This window comes from Herpailurus yagouaroundi, unplaced genomic scaffold (genome assembly GCF_014898765.1).
Source record: "Herpailurus yagouaroundi ecotype Mexico unplaced genomic scaffold, PumYag 140, whole genome shotgun sequence".
NCBI classification, from domain to species: domain Eukaryota; kingdom Metazoa; phylum Chordata; class Mammalia; order Carnivora; family Felidae; genus Herpailurus; species Herpailurus yagouaroundi.
Genome location: NW_024412395.1, coordinates 77,253,931 through 77,267,616, shown reverse-complemented (window position 1 = coordinate 77,267,616; position 13,686 = coordinate 77,253,931). Strand labels below are relative to the sequence as shown.

General features: G+C 37.4%; 1 pseudogene; it reads right to left on the bottom strand.

Moving 5' to 3' along the window:
- Positions 1 to 9,771: 9,771 nt before the first annotated feature.
- LOC121030357 (60S ribosomal protein L10-like) lies at positions 9,772 to 10,412 on the bottom strand (annotated as a pseudogene).
- Positions 10,413 to 13,686: the final 3,274 nt, after the last annotated feature.

Genomic DNA, 13,686 nt, shown 5'->3' with positions numbered 1-13,686 from the left:
CTATTCTAATTAATCTTTTGTCTCTAGAGGAAGATAATATGAAATGCCAAGAAAATTCAATTAAATTTTTCAGATTTTCAATATCCTATCACTGCTAATTCTTAATAAGAAGGTGAACCATTCCCTGAAGACTACTTACAGCATTCACAAATAAAATTTCCCTATTCTTTGTAGTGTTTTATATTCTGTCCCTGACTGTTCATGAGTTACAAAAGCTGTGCTCAGTGCCACGGGCTGTCATTGCTCAAAAAATAAAGTAACAGCTTGTTTTCACTGGCAAGAGTAAATCAACACCCTTCTGCCAACAACTGTCACCAGTACAACCCAACACATAAACACCCTATATATCCTGTAGAGGACAAATAAACTAATTGGTGAGAAAATTAACTGTCCCAAATTTACTTCAGGTTACATTTTTCACAAGATTTCTAGTGTCATTGATTGCAGCAAATTGAGTATATTGCTTTGAAAGTAAATTATTTTAAAAATTCCTCAAGAGATTCATTTGCCAGAGACTTTTCACAGTAATAACAAGAGAGATGGCCAACTCTTGGGGTCCATTACAAAAACAAGGATTATTCTGGGTCAAGAATTTGAGGGTATTTTGTGATTTTTTTTTTCCTTAGGAAAGACATGTCTGAATCCTATGTGAACTACAATTGCAATTAGAAAAGCAATGACTTGATATTTATTCCATTTATTCATTCAGCAGATTTTATTATTTACCCTGGCTTAATCTCTACAACCATGGTCAGAAATACCATGTATTTATGATCTATGTATTTTATTTCCTTAATTCAGACAACTGAAGAATCTCATAGAAAACAAAGTTTTCTGTAAGACTTGCATATCTGGTTTATTCACTTAATCTTCAAATGCATGTATATCAGATATTAATTTCCATTTTGTGATTGAGAACACTAGCATGGCATAACTAATTTTAGTGATGGTCCCAGAAATGATAGATGGATCAGCAGGAATTGTGAAGATGAGTCCAGAAACAAAGCACTTCATCACTCTTGATAGAATCAGAACAAAACTTTCCATTCCGTTTATGTGAAGTAGGTTACAGAGTAAAGCAAAAATGTAACTGGTATCTCTCAATTCTAAAATTATGTTTTTTGTGTTTTCACTTAATGCCTTTGTTGGAGTTTCTCTCTAACCATCTAGGACAAGAAGTCCCAAATTTTAAATCATTGGGACAGGGAGAAGATGGAGTCATGGCAGACAGGGTTGTGTTCAATTTGTGCTTGTAACCCTGCTATTGCTATAAAAGGTGACATCACCTGTTTACTCACAAGCAGACTGACCTCAATTACATACACAAATGCATTGTTATAGTCTCTCCTAGTAAGTTCAAAGTCAGGGTTTCTCTGTTCTTTTTAAAGGGAAACTTATAGGATTGTTGCCTGGATACCAAGACTTCAACTTGTATTGCAGTAGTTCATACTTCTGTCTCCATCTGTCAGGTATTTAAGTCTTTATAATATCAAACACTCAACCTAGATTTTACAGTCATAGGGAAAATGAATTCTCTCCAAATGGAGGCAAGAGAGATAGTGTGTTTTTTTTTTTTTTTTCTCCCATTAAATCACAGTCTTGCAAAGAGTGGTCTTTGTGATTTGGGATAAATTCCTCAGTATTTTATTTTCAACCAAGGGTCACCATGCTTCTTGTGTTTGTGTTGTGTTTAGATTAGCTTTTTGAAAATAGTGCATGTGCAACAAGATGACCTTTTAAAATCCAGATCCTTAATAATTTTGAAATTCTTATGGGTAGAAGCTATAAAGAAACTGAAAACTGACATTTCAAACCTGCAAAAATATTTCATCTTGCAGGATATAGTTAACTGGTTCTATCCTGAGACTTGCTAATTTCTTTGTTCTTATGACCAAATGGCCACTCTTAGCTATACAAAAAACAAAAAAATATATATTCGAATCTATTCTCTTTGAAGGACAAATCAGAAGCCCCATAAACCCATATGCTGGCATTACGAATGAGCAACTATCAGTCGTATTGCCTATATAAACTGGATTAGTGTTGGGGCGCCTGGGTGGCGCAGTCGGTTAAGCGTCCGACTTCAGCCAGGTCACGATCTTGTGGTCTGTGAGTTCGAGCCCTGCGTCAGGCTCTGGGCTGATGGCTCAGAGCCTGGAGCCTGTTTCCGATTCTGTGTCTCCCTCTCTCTCTGCCCCTCCCCCGTTCATGCTCTGTCTCTCTCTGTCCCAAAAATAAATAAACGTTGAAAAAAAAAATTTAAACTGGATTAGTGTCTCGGAAGACATTGTTGCTTTTTTGTTGGGCAGCCAATGGAGTTGAGAAAAATGTTTCTTTTTCCTTTGAAATTTAGTGTGCTCTGTGCCTAAAAATTGTCCCTGGTTTATAGGAAGTTGTATTCCTATTTGGGCAAAAACTCTTAGATGAAGAGTTGAAACCAAGAAAAGAGGTTCCTTCAAGTCAAATTAGAAAAAAGACCTAAAGGGGCGCCTGGGTGGCTTGGTCGGTTAAGCGTCCGACTTCGGCTCAGGTCATGATCTCACGGTCTGTGAGTTTGAGCCCCGCGTCGGGCTCTGTGCTGACAGCTCAGAGCCTGGAGCCTGTTTCAGATTCTGTGTCTCCCTCTCTCTCTGACCCTCCCCCGTTCATGCTCTGTCTCTCTCTGTCTCAAAAATAAATAAACGTTAAAAAAAATAATAAAAAAAAAAAGAAAAAGAAAAAAGACCTAAAATAAAATGGAAAGAACCTAATGACTTCCAAGCAGGAACAGACTGTTAATGTTCTTGTGCTGTTTTACATGAGACAACCCAGACTTTGAGTAATACCTGATTTTGCACCATTATGTTCTGAGATGATTAATTTACTGAGGCGGCCACACCCACATCCTGCAAGTAAGGTTGGGCATTTCCTTGAAGGCAGTGGATTTCCCACTGTCAACCACTTGAGAAAAGGTAGTTCTAGGGACAGGAGAGGGAACCCTTGGACTTTGGTGAGGGCAAAATTTTCTTACCCATTCCTTGCCTCATAGCTATTTTTAATAAACCTACAAGTAAAAGACAAATTCTGTTACTTTCCTGTTAATGAGGATCAAGCCATTGTCAGCTACATGGGAACAGGCTGGGGAACAACCCTATCTTTACAGGGTTAAGTATGTAAGTCCTGGTAAGACTTCCTAGTAGAAGAAGTCTGGATCTGTAGATTATGAAAGTCATCCCACCCAGTAGCATTTGTACACTGTGTGTGTGTGTGTTAAACTTCCTTTTGATTATATCCAAACTTATAGTAAAATCTAGCTTAAAGGTTATAGCCTGATGGATGACTTTGAGAATGGTAGAGTAAGAACTTCCTGAAAATCTGCTCTTTTATAAACACAATGAAAGCAGTGGCAAAAATTATCAAAATCAACCTGTTCAGAATTCTGGTTATTAATTAAAGACTTACAACAATCCAAGGAGTTTTAGTCAAGAAAAAATGGCTGAATCTCAGAAAGAACTGAGTTTTGTGTCATTTTAACTTGCTGTAATCCTGTCTGCCTTTCTCCAGCTTCTTGATATCCTTGAAAAACAATAGCATGGGTTGTTTGGTTACTGGTATTTACAATAGCTATAAGTACCAACAGCCTGCCAGCCACTGGAGGGAAGAGAACATACTTGAAACTCCTTAACAACCCCATCCCCAGGGAACTGTCATGATTTGACTGGTCTGGGAGCTTACTGAAAAGCTCCATTCTCAAGACTGTTCTTGTTTAGCCTGTGAGAGCAGCTCTGTCCCTAGGGTATTTGATGAAAACAATCAGCAGCAATTATATAACATCACAGCTCCTGAGGCAGCATTTCCAGCTGGGGATAACAAGCGTTGACCACAAAACTTGAAAGGAAAAACTGGGAAATGTGATATGCACAGAGAACTTTGAAAAACTCCTATATATTTCTGGGATTCTAGAAGGTCATACCCACATTTAGGAGATATGTGGATGCCCAGGATAGACTTGGGAAAACTCTCATCTTTCACAACTAACATGCATTGAGGCTATTCACAAGCAGGAAGTGAAGGCTAAGGGAGAGTTGTAAACTGCCTATAAAGTACTGAAGTCATGCCCTAACACACATACAGAGTTCCTCAGCAAAGGCTGAGAGACTTTCTGATTCAAGGCACTTAAAGAAATCTCTGTCCCATCCTTAGCTGACCACTAAGAAAATCAACCGGAGACTTCAGTGGCTGCACATGACAAAGACTACAGACCACAGAATCAGCTTAAGAAAGTCACTAAACAAACAAACAGCAACAACAAAAGGAAAGGACAATAATCTGATTTTTAGAGTTGCCACATTATATTAAGTGTCTCATTTTTAACAAAAAAAAAATTATAAAACAGGCATACATACACACACACAGAGGCTTCAGGAAATTATAGCCCATGGATGGTGGGGGGTGGGGAGGGAGTCAGTAAAAACTACCCTTAACAAAACACAGGCATTGAACTTACAAGAAAAACACTTCAATCTGCTATCTTAAACATAAAAAAAAAAACCTAAACCATGTCTAAAATACTAAAGGAAAGTGTGAAAACAATACCTTACCAAATAGGGAAGAGAAAGAAAAAAATTATATAAAAATTCTGGAGTTGAAAATACAATAGCTGAAATGAAAAATTCACTAGAGGAACTTAACAATACATGAACTGACAGAAGAAAGAATCATACAGGTTAAATAAGATTTTCATACAGGTTAAATAAGATTATTCAGCCTGCTGAACAGAAAAGAAAAAGGATAAAGAAAAATGAATAATGCTTCAGAAATCTGTGGGACACCATCAGATATACCAATGTATGCATAATGGGAGTCCCAGAAGGAAAAGGAGAGAAAGAGGCAGAAAGAATACTTGGAGAAATAGTAAAAAAAAAAAAACAAAAAAAAAAACAAAAAAAAAACCCAAATTTGATGAAAACTATTAATCTGCACATCCAAGGAGTTCAACAAACCCATGTAGAATTAAACTCAAAGAGATCCATACATACACACATTATACTCAAATTTCCAAAAAGACAAAAGGAGAATCCTGAAAGCAGCAAGAGAGAAGTTATTATAGACCAGGATTCTGAACAAGATCCACTGAGGCTAGAAAGAAATGGCATATTCAAAGTGCTGAAGGAAAAAACAACTGTCCACCAGTAATTCATATCTTCAAAACTACTATTCAAAAATGAGGGAGAAATTTTAAGAGACTCTCAGATAAGCAAAAACTGAGAGAATAATTGCCAGTCAATTTACAGCCAACACCAACCCATCTTAGATTACTTACACCTCGTGACCTAATGATTGTCTTCTTGTTCCCATGATTGCCCTTTTTACGTTAGACTTGAAACACTTACATCTGTCCTTTTATTCCAAATTGAAAATTGTACTAGAGTCCTAAACTTGTTTAGAATATATATATATACATAAATGGGAATTGATACACACTTATTAAATGTTAATGTAGCCAAGCAGCAGATTTAAAAGTACACTTTCTCCTATTTTGAACTGAAATATGGATATAAATCTGCTTGAGTCCAGAAGCATGCCCATAATGTAATTTATACTCTCTCCCTAAATATATTTACGTATCTAGCAGGTAAGAATCAAGAGAGGTGGAAAGAGAGACTAATTACAACCATTTTCTAAAATTCACAGTGAACTTTGGTTACCTCCTAACAGTTGGTCAGGCTAGTGCACTTCAAAAAAAAAACGTTCACTATTTGAGAGCTCTGAGTACAGATTCTGCTCATCTTTAGTAAAGATGATAAAAAGAAAGAAAGAAAGAAAGAAAGAGAAAGAAAGAAAGGAAAGAAAGAAAGAAAGAAAGAAAGAAAAGAAAAGAAAAGAAAAGAAAAGAAAAGAAAAGAAAAGAAAAGAAAAGAAAAGAAAAGAAAAAAAAGAAAAAAAAGAAAAGAAAACCCTCAAGCACTTGACTTGGAGTTCAGCACACCTGCTCAATGGGATGTGCTCAGCCTCAGTTTCATCATCAAAATATCCCCTCCTAGGGGCGCCTGGGTGGCGCAGTCGGTTGAGCGTCCGACTTCAGCCAGGTCACGATCTCGCGGTCCGTGAGTTCGAGCCCCGCGTCAGGCTCTGGGCTGATGGCTCAGAGCCTGGAGCCTGTTTCCGATTCTGTGTCTCCCTCTCTCTCTGCCCCTCCCCCGTTCATGCTCTGTCTCTCTCTGTCCCAAAAATAAATAAACGTTGGAAAAAAAATTTTTTTAAAAAAATATCCCCTCCTATTTAAATTATTTTCTGATATCCTGGGCAATTGGCCACTTCCTCCTCTGCAGTTCCACTTCTGCTTTTACTTTATTTAAGGACTTATCACATTATACAATAATTATCTTCCCACATAGCTGCTACCATTAGACTCTGATCTCCTCCAAAAATGACACCTCTCATGGATCTCTGTATCCCTGACCTTCAACACAGTAACCAGAAAGGGCTCAGTGAATGTTGGCTTAATGAGTTATTTAAAATAGGTAACTAAATTTTAGTCATGAATTATAGGTATAAAAGCCTATAATGGAATAACTGGGGGTCCTTAACATGAGTTTCTATCACCAGCTACTGGTTAATAATGTTCTCTTTGATAATCCATCAAAAAATCCGCTGATCATTCATGACTATTCATACAGATTACTACTCACACATATAATGTGAGCATTTACTAGCCACATCTAGGGTACTTTACATATGCTTTATTTATTTGAATAAACATATGAAGCAGTACCCTGGAGAAACAATCAATGCTAACCTCAGCAATTTGATCACTCATGTAACTCTATGCTTGATCAGGTCCCCCACAAGTATTGCAAATAGGTGTAGATATGTCTGACTCTGAGGATGAATGCAGGTCTCCTAGGGAATGTAGTACATATTCTCAAGTAACTTTAAGCCCCTGAGTTAATCATCCAATGATTCTAAACACATATACCTTATTACATAGCACAATACTTGGCACATGGTAGATTATCAATGTGTGCTATGTCAATTAATTAAATACAGTGGTCTTGATTTAAATAGTATAATTATCTCCTGAATTTTTATCTACATTTTCTCTGTTTATATCCCTAGTCAAAGGCAGGTCCTCTCTTTCAGCACATCTTTTCAGTGAGAAAATAAATCCTTTTTCAGAATGACTTTCTATAGTTACTCCGCTTGAGATTAGTTCAGCTTCCATTGCCAGCACTTGATGTCTCAAATAGAAATCTTTTTAGTTTCCCATTTCAGAATTTGCACTGAAATAGTAACAAGCTTAATCTGATTACACAGAAATAGTATCTTTTCATTGGGCTCACAGCCATTCTGAGCTTTCTTGAATTCACTCCCAAGACTTTGCTAAATGATTTTTCTGCAAGACAATCAAAACTGCTGGTCTCCCAATTTTTCTCCAACTTTTTTCTTTTCTAAAAGCATTAGTATTTATTTTTCTACAGTCAATTATTGTTTACATTTCTTTCCCTGAGACAGACTCCTTGGCCTAACGATCTGTCACAGGAATGTTACCTTCTCTTGGCCTACTTTTAAATACTATGGAGTTACCTTTTTGTCTGTGGCCAAGTAGAATTCAGTATAATCAAGAAATTGGAAAGAGAAATGCTTCTTCACACTCCTGTTAATGATGGATCATTTGGAAATAATCATACCTGTTATATGAGAAAATTCTAAACATATTTGTCTGTGCAACATCTTATATGAAGTCATGTGGTAGAACATCAGTTTTTAATGTATTAGTTTGGATTACTAGAACAAAATACTACAGGCTTGATGGTTTAAGAAACAGACATTCTTCACAGTGCTGGGGGCTGGGAAGTCCAAGATCAAGGTTCCAGCAGATTCAGTTACAGGTGAGAGCTCTCTTCCTGGCTACATACAACTGCCTTCTCACTGTCTCTTCACATGACAGAGAGAGAGGGAGAGCAAGCCCTCTGGTGTCTCTTCTTATAACAGCTCTAATCTCATCATGAAGGCCCTTCCCTCCAGGCCTATCTAAACCTAATTATCTCCAAAGGTCCCATCTCCAAATACTGTTACACTGGAGGTTAGAACTTCAATATATGAATCTTGGGGGGACACAACGTGGTCCATAGATTAACATAGGCTTATAAAAAAGTTATGATTCAAACTCAGCAAACACATTATTCCTTTATTTATTCTTCCTTTCTAGTAAATATCTTTATATATAATTCTCAACAAAATTTTGATCAAAATTTCTGAAACAGTAAAATTTTGAAAATAATTGATAATGTGACTAACAACATTTGAGGGATTCATTTTGTTTTAAGGAATTCCTTTTATGAATTTTATAATTCACTGGGCTTTTGAGATATCATTGTTGAAAAAATTATGAGTGGTTAAAATTAAGAGTGACAATACAAAATAAAATGAGGATATAGAAGAGTTGGAATTCTTTTTTTGCTGATGATGTACTGAAATTCGTACTCATTTATAAGAGTGAACAAGTTGGAAATACTAAAAATAAAAGCCCATCAACAGTAGAATGCATTTAAAAAAATTGTGGTGTAGTCATACAATGGAATACTACACAGCAAGAAAAAGAATAAACTGATATCTAGTACATGAGTCTCAAAGATGTGATCAGTGAGCAAAAGCAGCTAGACAAATTCATTTATATGAATTTCAAAAACAGATAAAACTAATCACTGCTTATAAGCAGAATAGCCATCTTTGAGAGGGGCTACTGAGTGGGAGGAGGCATGAGGGAGTCTTCTGGGGCTAGAAGTGTCTATATCTTGATCTGGGTGATGGATACAGGAATATGTTGGATATTAAAATTCCTCAGGTATATATTTAAGATACATGTAGTTTATGGTAGATATATTATTCCTCAATACATATTAAAAATAATTTTAAAAGAGAATTTATGATTAACAACCTGACCCGCACTTAGCCTAGCAAATGCCTCAACAATGATAAGCCCTATGTTCCTCAAAAGTAACTAATTGCTTTTTCCACTGACTTCTCCAAAAGATGCACTTCTGAAATTTCATACACACTGAAGCCAAATCATGACCTCAAGACTCTCTGGCAGTCTTTATCTAACTATGGAAATAATGCCTTTTTCTTACAAAATTAGATTTCTTCTTTGCCACTGAGTTTCTAAACTAAGTAACCCACTGTATAGCAATCTACACATAAAGTCTGTGTCCATATATAATTTAGATCATCCAAAACAGGATGTTTAACAGTAAAAAGGAATACTGTTAATAATTACTCAGGGATAACATTCTTAAACCAGGATTGTCTTAGGTGAACTAGATGTCTGGTCACATTTTGTACAGGTGGTAAAACTATAAAGAAAAGGAAAATATTAACACAAATTTCAGGACAGTGGTTAACCTGGATGAAGTGAGGTTGCCATGAGATAGAAACACAGGGAATCTTCAAAATTTCTCTCTTAAACTAGATGTGTGTGTGTGTATACACATACACACATATACATATTTATTAATTTATAAATTTTTAATATATACATATATATGTATATGTACAGTTATATATATATACATGTGTTCATCTGTTGCTTTTCAAACTAAATATATGCACTTATATACTCTATAAAAATCATTAATAAATTTTTTAAATTATTAAAAGCAATAAAAAACCCCAAAATTAATGTAACAGGCACAGGTATTATGTTGACTTATGCTTGTCATTATGGTAAAGAGTTCAAGTCACTGATTATCGTTGGATATATCCTTTTTTTTTTTAAACAGGAAATAGGATTTATCTGTGGGCATGAATAAGGGGGCAGTGCCAAGTTTCCCATGAGTGCAGGGCCTCCCATCTGTCCAGGAAGCCATCATGAGGGATGTATTTGACCCCAAAGTCATCTGGGATGAGCCACTTTTCAGCCATCATGTCTTCAAATTCATCTACATTAAATTTAGTAAAGCCCCACTTCTTGGTGATATGATTTTTCTGGCAGCCAGGGAACTTGCATTTGGCCCTATGTAGGGTCTCAACCACATGTTCCTTATTCTTCAGGTTGGTAAGGATGGACATAATGACTTGATCAATATGGACTCTAGCTACTCTGCCCTGGGGGTTTCTGAAGGCACCCCACATACCTGTCTGCATGGTCCCAGCAGGAGACGACATCTTGTTGATATGGATGAATTGGAAGGGGTGGAGGCGTGCTTGAATGTGAAAGCCATCTTTTCACAACTTTTCACCATGTACTTGTTGGCACAGAGGAAGCCTCCAGGGCTTCAAAAGAGAGAGCTGTTCATATTCATCTGACACCATGTGGCCATGGTGTAAAAACTCATCACTTTTGCCTTCTTCCATTCCATATCAAAGATGTAGATCTTCACATCAGGTATATCTCTGCAGAAGTGAGACTTTGGATATGACTTGTTTGTACAATACCAGTAATATCAGACAGGGCAGTGACCCATGGCAACACCACAATCTGTGAGGGTCCGAAAGGAAAGAATTTGTTATATTCATATTTTTTGTAATGTCTTTGTTCAGGAAGTAATTCTTTTACATAAAAGCACTACTTCTTTGGACTACAATTAAAAAAATAAGTTTTAATATTAAAGCAGGAATTGTTCTTTGCATACAAATATGAAGAAGCTTGGGTTTATATACTACAGATATGTTATAACACAGGCAGACACTCAATTAACATTGAATAGTAGGATGTTGAGGTGCCTGGGTGGCTCAGCTGATTGAGCCTGTGACTCTTGATTTCAGCTCAGGTCATGATCCCAGGGTCCTGGGATCAAGCTTCCACAATCAGCATGGAGCCTGCTTGAGATTCTCTCTCTCTCTCCTTCTGCCCCTCTCCCCTGCTCATGCTCTCTAAAATTAAATTAAATTAAATTAAATTAAATTAAATTAAATTAAGCTAAATTAATTTTTTTAAATAGAACGTTGATTTTCCTCTTCTTCTTCCATCCCTTTTCCTTGAAGATAGTGGCATGGCCAGGGGCCAAAAATGTGGCAGGATAAAGGATGTGGCAATGAGGTTGGGATACTGATTATATATACAAGGAGTTGAGCAAGTAAATACATGTATCAGTTATAATGGGAGTCAGGTTCTCAATGAAATACAAGGCAATGTTAGCTGCTAAGGTGGGAAGAACTCCTATTTTGGAGAATAGAAAAGAACTCTATTTTGGAGAAGAGAAAACCAAGCACACTGGAAGGTACAAATGTCACACGGTGTTCAGTGGCCATTTGAGGTTTGTCTTTTGAACTGGTTTCTTATTGCTGCTGTAACAAATTACATAATAGCTTAACACAAATTTATTATCTTAAATGCTAGAGGTCAAAACTCTGAAATGGGTTTCACTGGGCTAAAATCAACATGTCAGCAAGACCACACTCCTTCTGGAAGCTCTAGGAGAAAATCTATTTCCTTACATTTTCCAGCTTCTAGAGGCTGCCTGAATTCTTTGATTATGATCCCTCCCCCCACCCCCCTTCAAAGCTAACAGTGTAGCATCAAATCTTTGACCTATTTTCACTGCCACGTCTCCTACTCTGCCATGCCTCAGTCATCACATCACATCACCTTCTCTGATTTGAGACATGGACATCTTTGGTGGAGAGGATTATTCTTTCTACATGCTAGGACTCTGAAGTGAGAACAGTAAAAAAAAAGTTTCACTTTTCTATAGCTGCTAGGGGGGAAAGGGAAGCAGGAAACAGAGGATTTGGTTTTACCAGTATTGTAATTCTATCAACCCTGGAGAGAGAAGGGGAGCAAAAGTAATTCTAGTGATGGATCTTAGAATCTTAAGCCAGATAGGAAAGGAAGAGGAACCTGGTGGAGGTGGAAGGGAGGACTGTTAATGAGTAAGGCCAATGGGCTAAAGATCTCAATAAGGTCAAAGAATCACTGAATGAGATGTCTACAATAGACTAGTGGATGCAAGGAGTCAAGATTTCAGCAGTATTCATTCCTGTTGTGGATGAGGTCACAGGTGTGACCACAGGAAAGACAGCTGAGGTAGGACAAAAGAACAGTCAGTGGATGCAAGTGTGTCACTTCCAGTTACTCTAGGAAAGCTGCAAAAAGGAAACTCATCAAATAAACAGGGCAAGGCGGAAGTTTATCAACAAACGCAGCCCATGGAGTCAGAGTAAAAAAAAAAAAAAAATTAAGGCTGAGTTTTCAAATCCTGTACATTTGGCTTATTAGAAAAGCCAAAACCAAATTGGGCATTATTAGAAAGTCAAGATCATTCTGTGCTAGATCTTTTTCATGGGCTACTAGTAATCTGGGTTAGTGTAATGGGCTAAATTTTATCCCCCAAAATTCATGTGTTGAAGCCCTAACCTCTAGTACCTCTAAACGTGACTATATTTGGAGATTGGGCCTTCAAATTGGTGATTAAGTTAGAATGAGGCCAATGGACTGGGCTCTAATCCCATGTAACTGGTGTCCTTATGAGAGAAGGAAATTTGGACACCCAAAAAGAGAAAACAACAAGGATGCACTTGCACAGAGGAATGACCATGTGAGGGCACACAGAGTAGACAAGCATCTATCTGCGAGTTGAGGACACAGGTCTCAGGAGACACCAAACCTGACACCTTGACTGTGGACTTCAAAGCCTCCACAACTGTGAGAAATTCCTGTTGCTAAGCCATTTAGTCCGTGGTATTTGGTATGGCAGCCCTAGCAAACTAATGTACCTAATTTGTTTTAGGTATTATTACTTAGAAAATGTTCCTAATTTTAACAGTACCTTAGAAATCTTCTTCTGTCTGGAAAATTCTTTTTTAGGATCTCAGAATTCATTCCATCTTCCTTCATCTTGGATTCTCTGAATCTTAATGAAGAGGGCAGTGAGGAGTACTCATGTGGACAGAGGAGAGGTCGCCAACTCCCCATTCGCCACCAGACTCTGCTTCGATCTACACGGAAGCAGGCTTGGTACATGGAGACTATGTTGTGAAATGCTCATCGGCAAGAACACACACCAAGTCTTTTCCACAGTCTGTTCCTGGAAAAGTTTGAGTGCAAGCTGGCAGTAATTTAAGAGCAACCTAGGAGTCCAAGTTCTTTTCTGCCTTCCTTTTACCACATGTCTGCCTTGTGGCAACTGATTTTCCATTGGCAGGCAGACAGAGGTTTTGTCATATTTGAGTTAAGGTGTTCCTGCTACAACATCCAGGAAAACAGCAGGCATAGAAGAAGAGGTTGTACAGGCCTAAGCAGCAAGAAGTGAAACATGAAAAGTAAACATTCTATAAAAGATGGTTTAGCAAGATGACCCACATTGTACTACAAAGACATTAAGAGGCAATTTTATCTATTTGGAAATATTATAATGGCAACATAATTTCTGTAGTTCAACTTTTGCTTCTTAGCTAGCTACCATGCCATTAATTTGTGGATATCTTCCTACACTTTCTGATCTTAAAGTATTTATAGAAACTACCAAACTTTTGGCCACCAAGCAACTTGTGGAGTTCCTGTAGAAGAGAGAGAGAGAGAGAGAGAGAGAGAGAGTGGAAATTGGTCAGTAAACACAAGCTGAGTGAGAGTCTTGGTGTTGTTTATTTCCCATGTCACCAATCTGACTCATCGCTGGTAGCAGAAACCTTTTGTAAGGATATGCATCTGGTGCACTCAGTTGAAGCAAGCCACCTGCATGGTTCACTGTGACAACCTTGAGCACA